At 37.7% G+C, this 13,854-nt stretch overlaps 1 protein-coding gene across 4 annotated transcripts in view; it reads right to left on the bottom strand.

Moving 5' to 3' along the window:
* DYNC1I1 (dynein cytoplasmic 1 intermediate chain 1) overlaps positions 1 to 13,854 on the bottom strand; it is a 409,243-nt gene that overhangs the window by 68,312 nt on the left and 327,077 nt on the right. The gene's annotated exons all lie outside the window — the stretch shown is intronic.

The following is a 13,854-nucleotide window of genomic DNA, read 5'->3' on the forward strand; positions in this document are numbered from 1 at the left end:
ACAAATGAACCCAGTTGGAACTGATAAAGGATACATAAGGATACTTTGATGATAGGGTTCTGTAAGTGCTTTGCTGAAGTCTTGGAGCGCCATCTAGTGGATATACATAGGAAAGGCGTGCTACAGCTGCCCTGCTGATTTGCAGGATAATAAAGTCCTCTATGCTCATCAATACTTTGGCCATGTATGTGAATATTGCTCTGTGTCAGTTTTAAGCAGAAACAGAATTAGCTCTTGGTAAGTGCAATTTGTCAGGGCATTAGATTGTCATCATAGGCATGCACAGCACATTTCATGGAGGTTGGCATATTCTGTTTTTCACTCAAATAAAAACATTTATTGAAAAATATAAAGCAGGTCACTTACATTCATCACGCAAACTAAAACATATCCGATTTTTCTTTTACAATTTATTCATTGCAAGTGAAACATGTATACTTACAATACAAACATTAAGAAAAGAAACACAAATTTGATCTAGTATGGAACCTCATTTAACCAGAATGTGAGACAGTGTGGACAAATGAGACCTACATAAGGGTGTGCCGGGCACACCTTGTACACCTCTTTTACAGACCTATATTTCTTCATATAACACTAAAACCGAATCAAATCAGGCATCATGTGAAAACACAGGATATGAAAAAGATCCTTATATGTGTGCGTATCCTTAATTTCATATATAATGCTAAAAAAGGAAATTATCCATATCGATTTTAAAAGGGGCATTCTACACACCATAAGCACTTTAAATCAATGTAACGGTGCAAATAGTTTTCAGAGCCATCTCCACAGCCAGTGCCATATTTTGCAGTACTGTGACAAAAACTGGGCCTCTCTCTGCACATAAAGTCAAGGCCCCCTGCTGTAGCTCGGCTAATAAGGAATGGAACTTTTGTATTAGCAATTCAGCTTTGCATTAGAGGAAAGAGAATTACATTTCAGATTTCACAGTCTCACAAGATGTGATCCTCAGCCCAATTTATTAACATAGATACTTGGTAAACAGCCTATCACTATCAGGACTTGGCATACAGACACCTATAGATGACACAGGGATGTAGTATAGAAGCCTCTAAAGTTCATGATATCAAAATATTCGCAGCGTATTGTTGGGCTATATATGAGTATTTTCTATGATAAAGTACTCCTGTATTTTTCTACCAGGGCCTGTCATCAAGATAATAGATCCGCTTGGTATAATTAAAATATACTAGAATAGATAGACAGCACTTTGTTCATATTCCGTGTTGATTTTTAGATTCTTAATGAAAAATAAATCGTAAAACGTAAATGGTTACTCCAATCACCATGACCACAACAGCCTGTAGTAGTGGTTATAATGTCAGAAGTAGCCTGGCCAAGTTCCACAATATTGGGGCAAACCATTTAGCAAAGGTTTGCCCCCTTACCTGGGTACCCGCCAGGTTCTGATGTTTCCTGGTCTTCCAGTGACACAATGTCAGCTTCTATAGAGCTACAGAAGATGGAATCTGCAACCATCTCTATTAATTGGCTGAGAGCATCAGCTGACCACTCTCAGCCAATGACTGACATCCTCAGCCCCTCCTTGTGAGGAGGTAAAATGCACTTTTACTTACCTTTTCAATATCAATAAACATTATAATCAGCTGTTAAAGTGTTTGTACATTTTGAATATGAGATTGTAATTTCTCAAAAAAGTACAATTGGTTTTTAACGTCTTTTTACTGTATTTTCACCCGTAAATTTTTCAGAAATGTGGCAAGCATAGTGTACAAATTAAAGAGTTACTCCAACCACAAAAAAGTGTTCACAGGTTAAGCCTGTAATTATGCTTGTTTATATTACCATAAAATTGCGCATACACACTAGCCACTGCCAAGCTCATGCGAAAGTATGTTTTTAACACGCTGTTGTGGCGTTTGCCAATGCTATGTACCACCCTGCACAACAAAAAATAAAGAATTAAAAAAAAAAAAAAAAAGTGTTCACTCTTTATGTGTAGCATGTCAAACTGAAACACATACAGCACCATGACCACTTCAAATCACTTAAAGGGGCACTATAGTCACCAATACAACGTAGAGTTTAAGAGTTAAATCACTTTGTTTATGCAGCCCTAGTCACACCATTCTGCATGTGACTTGCACAGCCTTCTTAAACACTTCCTGTAAAGAGTCATCTAAAGTTTACACTTCCTTTATTGCACAGTCTGTTTCATTTTGAAATTCACTGTTAATAGCTTGTTCCTAAATGGCAGAGAATTGAGCAATGCAACTGCAGGGGCATGATCTATACACAAAAACTGTTTCTTTAAGCTAAAGCTGTTTTAGTGACTAAAGTGTACCTTTAAGTGGTCATGGTGCTTAGAGTGACCTAAATGATATGTTTTTGCTCTTTAAAGTGACACTAAAGCATGTTAATCTTAACAGGAGCACTTTAAGGTTTTGCTAAAGAAAAATGCAATGGTAACTTTGCAACTGAGAGTTGCTCCTTAATATATAAATATATTTTTGTTAGAATGTAGTGCCACAACGAATGCGCAGAGTGCTGCATTACACGCTGTGAGATCTGGTTTGAAGATACAAAATCTCTACAGGTTCTAGATCAAATGAAATACAGTTTAAAATCAAATACTAAAAATGCTTTGGTGATGAACACGTTACATGAAAGGATCAGAAGTCAGGACAAGGAAATACATGCAGAAAATGACAGAGGATCTGTGGTGGAGTCAACATTCGGAATTAGGACAGGCTGATTCAGACAGGAGGCTTAACCCTTCGAGTAAATAACTGCTTTAACACACACTGCTGGTACAGACACAAACACAAAATATTTATATATAAATCACTAATGTATACCTTTGTGTTATTTGGAGACACGATATAGCATAACTATAAAAATATTTGAGTTAATTTTATTCGTTTTTAATACATCTCTTATACATTAGTTATTCCTGAAAATAATTAAGTTAATCAATAAATTAGCAATGATGTATATGTCCGATCTGGCTATAATAGGTAGCCTGATCGGCACTGCATGTCTTGTGGTCCCACTAGATGTGGGGTTTATGCCAAATACCAAACGACAACACCATCTACTCAATATCTAGTGGTGTCACAATATGTGCTATTTACAATAACTACATTAATTTATTTTTTTGGTCAGAAGGGTTTCATATTCTGAGTCTGTGACAAAGTTATACCAGCTATTAAATAGCGTTTTGGTGTAAACCTTTTCATGACATCCTAACAAATGATGTTGGTCTATAGTATAAGGACCTGACAGTACATAAATCAGGCAATAAGAAACACATAAACGTACACAGAAGATTTAATACTTTAAGTTGTAATAACATGTGAGACATATAAAGATATACATATGCGTGGGCAAACGATGTGCCAGGTTTTTTGGGGTCACCTTGGTTTAGCTAACTCTCAAATAAAATATACAAATCATGAACATTTAGCATTATATTGTATAAATCTGCTGCTAGAGGAAATATTTATTTTGTGCCCAGTTTTCTTGCTTATTTTTTTTTTTTTAAACTTAAGATCAGTTAAGTAATTGTAGTTTTAGGAATAAATATAAATGCTGAAAAAAAAGAATTGATGCATACATCCACACTGTTCTATTACATCTCTATACAGGAACTGATTGCTGTCAATCATTGTTCTAAGCCGTTTGTATCTGTTAGTCAGCACAGAGAGAGCTTGTAGAGAAGGAGAGAAACAGAAACACACACTTCTTCAATGCAATGAAAATTATGCACAACTTGTGTTAAGAAAAAGTGGTGTGCAATAGGAACCTAGAGGGGTTAACCCTATAAGGCAATAATGAAAAAAACTGAAGTGTCTATTGGGCTATGAAAGACCCAAAAGGCACAATGAGGTCCCTTTAAATAATCAAAAGAAATAATTAAAATATCACAGTGTGTTCTATACAATTATAAATACAGGGACCATGCATAAGAAAATAGAAAGAACCAATAAAAAAAAAGCCATACATATCCTATAGACTGTAAGCTCGTTTGAGCAGGGTCCTCTTCAACCTTTCGTTCCTGTAAGTTTTCTTGTAATTGTCCTATTTATAGTTAAATCCCCCCTTTCCTAATATTGTAAAGCGCTACGGAATCTGTTGGCGCTATATAAATGGCAATAATAATAATAATACACATACATAGATATGTCCTTACATATTGTCTACCAGATTAGGGTTCATTCTGGATTGTCATAGCAAGGGCTCTATGATATATTGGACATTCACTAGCAGGGTGTGTATCTAGGCACTTTGTTTCAAGAGGGCTGATAATTATTTAAATTATTTAAATGCTATATCTGTCTAAAAAGTGAACAGCCTGTTATTTTTTCCCAGCAAGGATTTAAGCCATTCTGAATCAGTTCTCTTTTTCACTTAAAGGCACCATAGAGCCTTTCCTCCAGTGTTTGCTCATTGTATATCTACTCTGATTCACTTAAGTGATTCCCTACTTACCCTCCCTCATTACCCACAAAGCTTTATTGGCTTTTTAAATTTTATTTCAATTTTATTTTGCATAGTCCCTGTATTTATAATTGTATTCAAGAAACTGTGATTTTTTTAAAATTATTACTTTTGATTATTTAAAGGGACCTCATTGTGCCTTTTGGGTCTTTCATAGCCCGATAGACACTTTTTAAAAAAAAATTCACAACTTGTGTTAAACCTTTTTTTTTTTTTTTTTTTTTAATATGATGTGCAGGTTAACACAAGTTGTGCATAATTTTCAAAGTTTTTTTTCAACAGTATAATTTCCTGAAAAGTTACAATTCCCCTATAATACTCTGTAAAATAAAATAAAATATATATATTTCCTATTTGTTTTACCTTCCGTGTTTTAATGTATAACGCCTTTAAGATAAACATTTTAAGGGTGGTCTGCAGTTATTTGTTAAACCAAAACTCACACCAGAAAATCGCAAATTCAGCCTTCGACTCAGAATCCAGGAAATCCAATATAAATAATAAAGAAAACATCCAAAATGCAGATGAAGAATAAAATCTACATACGATTAGATAGCTTTAGCAGTGACATAGTTTCGGGAATAGCTGGGCTGGCACATGTTATTTTAGCCCCTTTAGTAAGAGGTTCTGTGGGTAGCAGGAAATACTAAATTCAGAGAAGGACAATATTTTTTATGGTCTCCAAATTATTTTCTGCAAGGATTAGAACCCGAAGTAAAAAAAAAGCAACAAAAACGAGAGTGTTAAACAAGAAATCCGTATTCTTTACATAAAGAAAGTGCTTTTTGTATTTGCCATAAATATGCACATTATTGAAGATTAACAGGTCGTGAGAATTTTCACCATCTCAGCTATATAAAAGTTTCACTTGGAGACTTAGTTCATCTAAGTGATTTTTTTGCAATAAATTTTATAAGCTGTTTACTAGAGACAAAAGCATTTTGAAAAGGTTTATATCTGTAATTTATTATGTACCATTTCACCTGGAGCTGGAAAAATAAACATTCAATTTAACACAGATTTTTATTTATTTATTTTATTTTATTATATATATATATATTTTTTTTTTTTTCGACTTTGGTAAAAAGGTCAATGCAACACATTTAATTGGAAGCTTGAAAATACCTTTTAACTCTTTTAAAGGGAAAGTATCCTTAATATATTGCAGTTTTGTTTTTTTTCTGACATTTTAATACTGTGCGCAGTTCTGTAGTATTTAATAAAAGTGTTTTGTCTCTAATTATTGCTTTATACAAAAGGTATTTCTTTCATTAAACAGCAATGTAAACATTTAACTGTTATAAACCTCTAGGAAAACCAGAAAAGTTATCATCTAGGGAACTAACTAAAACTGATTTGATCCAAACACAGCCATGTGTGCCAACTACGGACTCGTTAACAACCTTGTCCGTAAATAGCAGTTGCAAGCTATCAACAACAGCCGGTATTTAGTAGCAGCTGCCATTTATGGATAGGTTCCTAACTTTGCTGCTTTTTTATTCAGACTGACTGCAAATACCGTCTGATTGCAAGGATTCCGACCACTTGATTAGCTACTTACTGGTAAAGCACAGAAACATGCGCTGCTGAAGTTGCCACCATAACAACCACACCTTGCCAGTAAAAAAAGACTCACCTTGAACATGCGCACTTCATTCTGCCATCGGTCTTAGCAGAATATAGCTACAGGGTATACAATGTATTAAAATGTGATTTTGTGCTATGCCACATATATATGTAAGGAACTTTTGAAATAATTTTATGCTCAATTAAATTAAGCATGCACTTTACTTATATAAACTCTGGCAGCGAGTTATAAAAAAAAAATTAAAAAAAATAAACTCAGTTTCATTTACTTTTTTCTCTTTGCTATGGTTTGATATGCTATGATATTATGCTTTATGGGTTCTACATGATGCCCTATAACTCACATGTACAGCCATGTCCCCTCATATAAGAAAATCATCCTTATCAAATGTATGCACAAAACTCAACCCTTAACAACACAGAATGAGCTGCTTTTAATTCACAACCTGGTGGCTGCAGACAGTCCGAGAAACTACAAACAGGCAGTGAAATCCTTCCTATATGTCTCCCTGGGTGTCCTCTCCTTATAATGCTGGTTGCTGTGTTGCTCAGATCATTTATTATTATTATTATTATTATTATTTATATATCGCCAACAGATTCCGTAGCGCTTTACAATATTATGAGAGGGGGGATTTAACTATAAATAGGAAAATTACAAGAAAACTTACAGGTTGAAGAGGGCCCTGCTCAAACGAGCTTACAGTCAATAGGACAGGAAATAGCAATCAAATACGGTGGGAGTGAAGCAGAGCTGGAGGAGAGAGTAGAGTGCTGCCCTTTAGGAGAGAGCAAGAGACCGGTATGTGAGGTAGAGGTTACTCTGGGAGGCCATAAGCTTTCCTAAAGAGATGGGTTTTAAGGCATTTCTTAAACGACTGAAGACTAGGGGAGAGTCTGATGGCGGTAGGCAAGTTATTCCATAGGAAGGGAGCCGCCCGCGAGAAGTCCTGCAAGTGTGAGTTGGCCATACGGGTGTGAACAGCGGACAGGAGAAGGTCACATACACAGTGGAGAGACTGAGAAGGAGCATGAAGAGATATAAGAGGGCCTAGAATTGTTCAGTGCTTTCTAGGTATGGGTTAGTACTTTGAATTGACTCCTATTGGATACAGTAAGCTAATGTAAGGACTGAGAGATGGGTGAGGTGTGAGAGGACCGACTAGAGAGGAAAATCAGTCTGGCGGCAGCATTCATTAGGAGAGGGTTACAATAAACCATGAAGACCAATTAGGAGAGGGTTACAATAATCCATGCAGGAAATTACTAGAGCACCTTGCTTAAGAAAGAGGCAGATGCGGGCTATGTCTTTAAGATGGAATCTACAGGATTTGTCAACATACTGGATGTGAGCCTCAAAGGTAAGGACAGAATCAAGTATGATGCCAAGACAGCGTGCTTGCAAGAATGGACTTATGTGGAAACCACTAAATTGAAGGAAGAGCGAAAGAGGAGGATCAGTATTAGGAGAAGGAAAGACAAGGAGCTCAGTTTTAGAGAGATTGAGTTTCAGTACTGTTCAGTGCTCAGCAGTGGCTGAGATGTGTACATACATTTGATAAGGAAGTATTTTTTTCTGGGGTGAGGGGTGTGGCTAAGTAGGCAGGCTTATGCAACATTCTGTAAACGTTTTTGCAAAAACTATTGAGATTTGAGCATGCAAATAATGAGGCAAAATAAACATAGATGCATTAAAGTTTAACTTGTGCTTGGAGTGTCCATTTAAAAATGGCAGTCCCATAGAGTAAGTGTAAGTCAGGAGATGCTCTAAAAAGATATATTTAACTATATTTATGCATTTAAAATAAATCACTATGAAGCTACATCATATATAATATTCTATAAAATAGGATGCCACAAAGGACTTTAATTAATTTAAATAAATTGCTTTTATAAGGGCAGTTAGGGGAACTAGCAATGCAGATTACCTCTAGATGAAGCTCTATTGAACCTGAGACCTATATGAATGAACTAGGCAATGCTTTATTTGGTCACTTTAAATAACTTTGTAATAATTTGTGAGTGACTGTACCATTCACTTTAAGATTAACATCTGGAGATGTGACATAAAACATGCAGTATTTACCTTTTTTTTTCAACAACAAAAAAGCATACAATTAGTTTGAATCGTGTAATATTCATTTGAGTAACATAGACACAATAAAGATTTAATTATCACGTCAAATAACATAATTTGAAGATTGAATATTATTTTTTTAAATTTTTTTTTCGAACGTAAATACACGATACAAGTTGCAACTTGTAAATAGAGAAACATTCCTAAAATGAATAACCAGTCTCATTATGTGAGATACCTTCAAGATAAAAGCAGATTCTTTCATGCAAATACGCAACAAAGTATGGTAAAAGAAGCACGTCACAATAACTGACTATTATATTTTCAAAAGTATAAGTACTTGTGCAAACTATTACTTTTTCCATTACAACTGTAGCAATACTATTTCAAATAATCTGCAATTTACAAGAAAAAAAAAGAAGAAAAAAAACTGATGCAAGGATCAAATAGCATAAAAAGAAAAAAAAACACATTATTATAATACTTTAGTAAACGTAAAACTGTCATATTTTTTTTCCACTACTGTTAAACAAAAGATTATAAGTTATGGCTTCATTGTGTATTATTTTAAACGCATAGCTTAATACCTTAATAACCTCTTTTACAGCATTTACTAACTGACACTTGTTCCATGAGGCACTCATCTCTAAAGAGACACTTTGGGCACAAGCTCAACTTTAATGCATTTGATAGGCTTTGTCCTCATTAAAATGCTGTATTTTGTGCATACTCAAATCTTCATAGTTTTTGCACACAAAAAAAAAATGCAGGCTGCAGCACAATAAGCCGGCCTTCTTAACCACGCCCCCTCACTGTGGAAAAAAATACTTCCTTATCAAATGTATGTACACAGCTCAGCTACTGACAGCAGAGTGATCTGAACTAAATAGCAAACTGCATTAGGAGGAGAGGACACCCAGGGAGATATCTATTACGGATATCACTACCTTTTTATAGTTTCTCTGACTCTCTGCAGTCAGGCTGTGAATTAAAAGCAGCTCACTCTATGTTGTTAGTAGCTTCTGATTTTAGAACTGAATGTTTTAAACACGTCACTGCCCACTAAGGCCAACACATAAATAAAGTTGCAGAACTAAGGAACAAACCGAGTTAGTAATGTCTGATTGCAGAATCTATTTCAACGTCAGGCTACCATTAGGATGATGATTCCCAGATGTTCTCTAGCAGAATTATTGCATTGCTCTCTTGGCTCAGTTCCCTCCAAAAAAAAGAAATATAAACATTATGGCAAGGAAGTCATGGGCACCACTGGGCAGAGAATTTTGCTTAACCAACATCTCTCTAGTGCAGGGGTGCCCAAAAGGAAGATCCCCAGATGTTCTAAAACTACAACTCTCTTGATGCTTTGCATGCCTTTAGAATGCCTTTACAATGATAGAGCGTCATGGAAGCTGTAGATTTAAAACATCAGGGATCTACCTTTTGGGTACCCCTGGTCTAGTGGTTCAGGTATTATATAAACACTGGTGAAGACACTTTCTACCCAACATAGATTTATTTTTTTATTTGAGCCCAGCAATTGTGAAATGACCAAACATTATACTTTTAATAGCTGCATAAATCACCTATTTTCATATAAAATATATGAGGATTCGGGTATTACTGAAAAAATACCCAGTAACAACCCTTCCCTGTCCAATTCGATATCTCCCAACTTTAAAATGATCCATAGGACCTCCATTCTTAAGAGAAGGTTATGAAATTAACTCCTCCACCCATAAGAGTCTATTTGTGTCATCTGATCCACAGACTTACACTGACAACTCCGCAGAGGAACGTTTGCCAGTGCAACGCACCAGGGCCGGGCGACAGTTCCTGAGCTGACCAGGGGTTTAAGAGAACAACAGTCCCATCTTGTGATATCCAGACATATCTTATTTGTCAAACATACACAATTAAGCCCTGTGCTCAAACTCCCACTATTCCTGGGCAGCAGCAATGACTATAGTACACTTCCGCCCCAATACATATACAATAAAAACCAAAGAAAAGAGTTACTTGCGCACTATCCTAATTACCTATGCATGTTTAAATAACTGGAGCTTTTTTATTACCACTCCAATGGCATTTAAAGTGTAAGCTCATCTGCCACGTCAAGACTATTAAGTGAGCTTATTTATCCTGTTTATAAAGGTGGTGTGCATTGTGCACGTTGGTCATCTTATCATTCTCTGTCTTGTAGTGATCAGGTTTTTTACATTTGACCAATTGTAGCAGTGTCCCAGAACAGAGAGGGAGGACAGGAGAGGACTATGTAGACAAAGGCAACTTTAATGGGATATTGAAGGAGAATGAGCCAGACATAGGACCATAAGTGACTCTGAGAGATAAGGATTTCAGGAATAGACAGGGATAAAAGATAAAGAAAAAGAAAGTCATATAGGGAGTTTGAGAGATAGAAATACAGGGATTGCGAGTTTGGCAGGGTTATTTACTAAACTGAGATTTCAAACTGAATTCAACAAGACTTTCATATTTAAGGCCAGGGTAACCAAACTGAATGCATAGCTAGCTTACAGAACATTTCCAGTTTGGCTACTTTGATCTTAAATTTGAAATTCACTTTGAAATCACTTAAAATTCTCGCTTTGGTAATTAACCCTGAAAGTTAAAAGTGACTGAGAGAGATGAAGATGGGGAACAAAAAGACAGAAACCGAGAATCGCGGGAAAAAGCTTAGGACAGCTACAAGTGGGGAAAAAAGGCTATGAAACACAGAAGTATGGGAGGGACGGAATTAGTTTCTCTGTTTCTTTTCTAATACTTGTTAGAAAATGTCAATTTACCTTTTAACTTTAACTTTACTAGAGTCATATTTATTACTACCCACCTGCTACATCACCTGAACTGTTCCCAATTTCCCAACTGCTCCCAAGCATGATAACTCTGCTAGATCCTTTGGGGGAAAGTCAAAGAGACTAAGTCACCCTGATCTCTTTACAGGTTCTTAAGGAAACTATAATGCCAGGAAAACAAACTCGGTTTCCTGGCACTATAGCTTCACCCTTTGTCAAGGCCCCTCTGTGGTGCAGGAGGGGTAAAAACCCCTTCCGTCAGTAACCTGAGTCCAGCGGCGATGTCCCTTGCTCAGCCCGTCCACGCTCCTTCCCTACCGATGGAGACCTAATGCGCATGCGCTTCAATGGCCCATAGGAAAGTATTATTCAATGTTTAATGGGGATTACGGCAACACTGGAAGTCCTCATGCATAGCGTGAGGATGTCCAGCATCGTTAAGGCGACCAAAAGTCGCCTATCCACCCTGTAGTCCTGCTAGTGGCTGTCTGGTAGACAGCCACTAGTGGAGGAGTTAACCCTGCAATGTAAATATTGCAGTTTATAAAAAGTGCAATAATTACCACTCTAAGGTTAAGAGTGATGGGAGTTTGCACCCAGACCACTTCAATGAGCTGAAGTGGTCTGGGTGCCTACAGTGTCCCTTTAACATAGACCATAAACCTAACTCAGCAGCTTCACATCAAGTCCACTTGGTTCACTTTGAAACCATGTTAAAGTTATCACTGGGGTTAAAACAAATGGTTTCAAAATTTTAGGGCCTTTATATCTTAAAAGTTTGAACTCATTTTAATGATTAAACCACTTTCTGATGTTATCTCATGTATTCAGGTCATCAATGTGTGTGATCTGTTACAAATCTTGTACTTTAGTTTGTTGTTATAATTATATTTTGCAATGACGTGTTGGATTTGATTGTGTTTCTAAAACACACTGAGGTGTTGGGTGTTATTTATTATGGGCAATCGTAAATTTCAAAAGAAATATTAGTAACCTGTTCAGTGCTGGTTGAAACAAGAGTTGAAGCAATTTTACTTTTGTACAAAACAATAAAAGATTATAAAAATATAGGTGTGTTCTGTAAACTACTGATATGCTAAAATATACAGTTTTTTTCTTTGACTAATCTCTTGCACAATTCATGTGTGCTACTTTTCACTTTTTCAAATCAGGTACCCCTCGCCTTTTATTATAGATTGTGTTTTTCTATTTCACCCTTTCTTGTGAGATAGTACCGGTATGTTTCTATTTTGCCTCTACTCCTAGATCCTGTATGTTCCCCATCACCCATTCTAGATCCATTATGTTCTCCGTCATCCTTTCTTCATAGATTCTATGTTTACACCTTCTACCTATTCTATAAAAAAAAAAGTGTTTTCTATGTGTACCCCTGCAGGGTACTAATACTATTGCCAGCTCAAAGCTTAAATGGCCTATATTAGGTTTCGAACTCTCCACCATTTCGAACTGATTGACACCATCCATACTTTCAATCTGATTGATTATTACGTTAGGAGTTGTTATTTATTTCCTAGTAAATTGATAGTTTCAATGAATTCTAGAAATGTCAGTCTGTGTTTTGATCTCTTGGTTTTTCAATTCACGTCATTCTATAAGCATAGCGCCAGCCAGGGCCGGAGCAAGGATTTTTGCCGCCCTAGGGATCCCCTAGGAACACCTAAGGGATCAACACATGAGTACAAGCAGCACACAAACTCAAAGCCACCATCCTCCTCCTGGTCCAGCATCTTCAGCCACATCAACCCCTGCTGTCCTCCTTGCCCCCTCTCAACCATCCACCACTCCGTCTCTTGCCTTGAGCAGTTCCTGCTCATCTGCCCACAGTCAGGTGTCTGTCAAGGACATGTTTGAGCGTAAGAAGCCAATGTCACAAAGTAACCCCCTTGCCCGGCATCTGACAGCTGGCTTGTCTGAACTCTTAGCCCGCCAGCTTTTACCATACAAGCTGGTGGAGTCTGAGGCGTTCCAAAAATTTGTAGCTATTTGGACACCGCAGTGGAAGGTACCCGGACGAAATTTCTTTGCACAAAAGGCAATCCCCAACCTGTACTCGATTGTGCAAAAGGAAGTAATGGCATGTCTGGCACACAGTGTTGGGGCAAGGGTCCAACCGACCACTGATATCTGGTCTGCAAAGCATGGTCAGGGCAGGTATATCACCTACACTGCGCATTGGGTAAATCTGCTGACGGCTGCCAAGCATGGAATGCGTGGCTCTGCAGAGGAGTTGGTGACACCGCCACGACTTGCAGGCAGGCCTGCTGCCACCTCCTCTACTCCTCCTACTCCATCCTCTTCCATAACCTCCTCGGCTGAGTCCTCTTCTGCTGCTGCGTCTTGCTCCACATCAACGGCACCCCCCCAGCCCCCCAGGTACTATTCCACATCCCGGATACGGCAGTGTCACGCCGTCTTGGGGTTGACTTGCCTGAAAGCAGAGAGTCACACCGGACCAGCACTCCTGTCTGCCCTGAACGCACAGGTGGATCAGTGGCTGACTCCGCACCAACTGGAGATCGGCAAAGTGGTTTGTGACAACGGAAGAAATTTGTCGGCGGCATTGAATTTGGGCAAGTTGACACATGTGCCGTGCATGGCACATGTGTGTAATCTGATCGTACAACGCTTTGTGCATAAGTACCCAGGCTTACAGGACGTCCTGAAGCAGGCCAGGAAGATGTGTAGCCATTTCAGGCATTCCTACACGGCCATGGCGCACTTTTCAGATATCCAGCGGCGAAACAACATGCCAGTGAGGCGCTTGATTTGCGACAGCCCGACACGTTGGAATTCAACACTCCTAATGTTCGACCGCCTGCTCCAACAAGAAAAAGCCGTTAATGACTATTTGTATGACCGGGGTGCTAG

The sequence above is a fragment of the Pelobates fuscus genome, chromosome 4 (assembly GCF_036172605.1).
Source record: "Pelobates fuscus isolate aPelFus1 chromosome 4, aPelFus1.pri, whole genome shotgun sequence".
Lineage (NCBI taxonomy): Eukaryota > Metazoa > Chordata > Amphibia > Anura > Pelobatidae > Pelobates > Pelobates fuscus.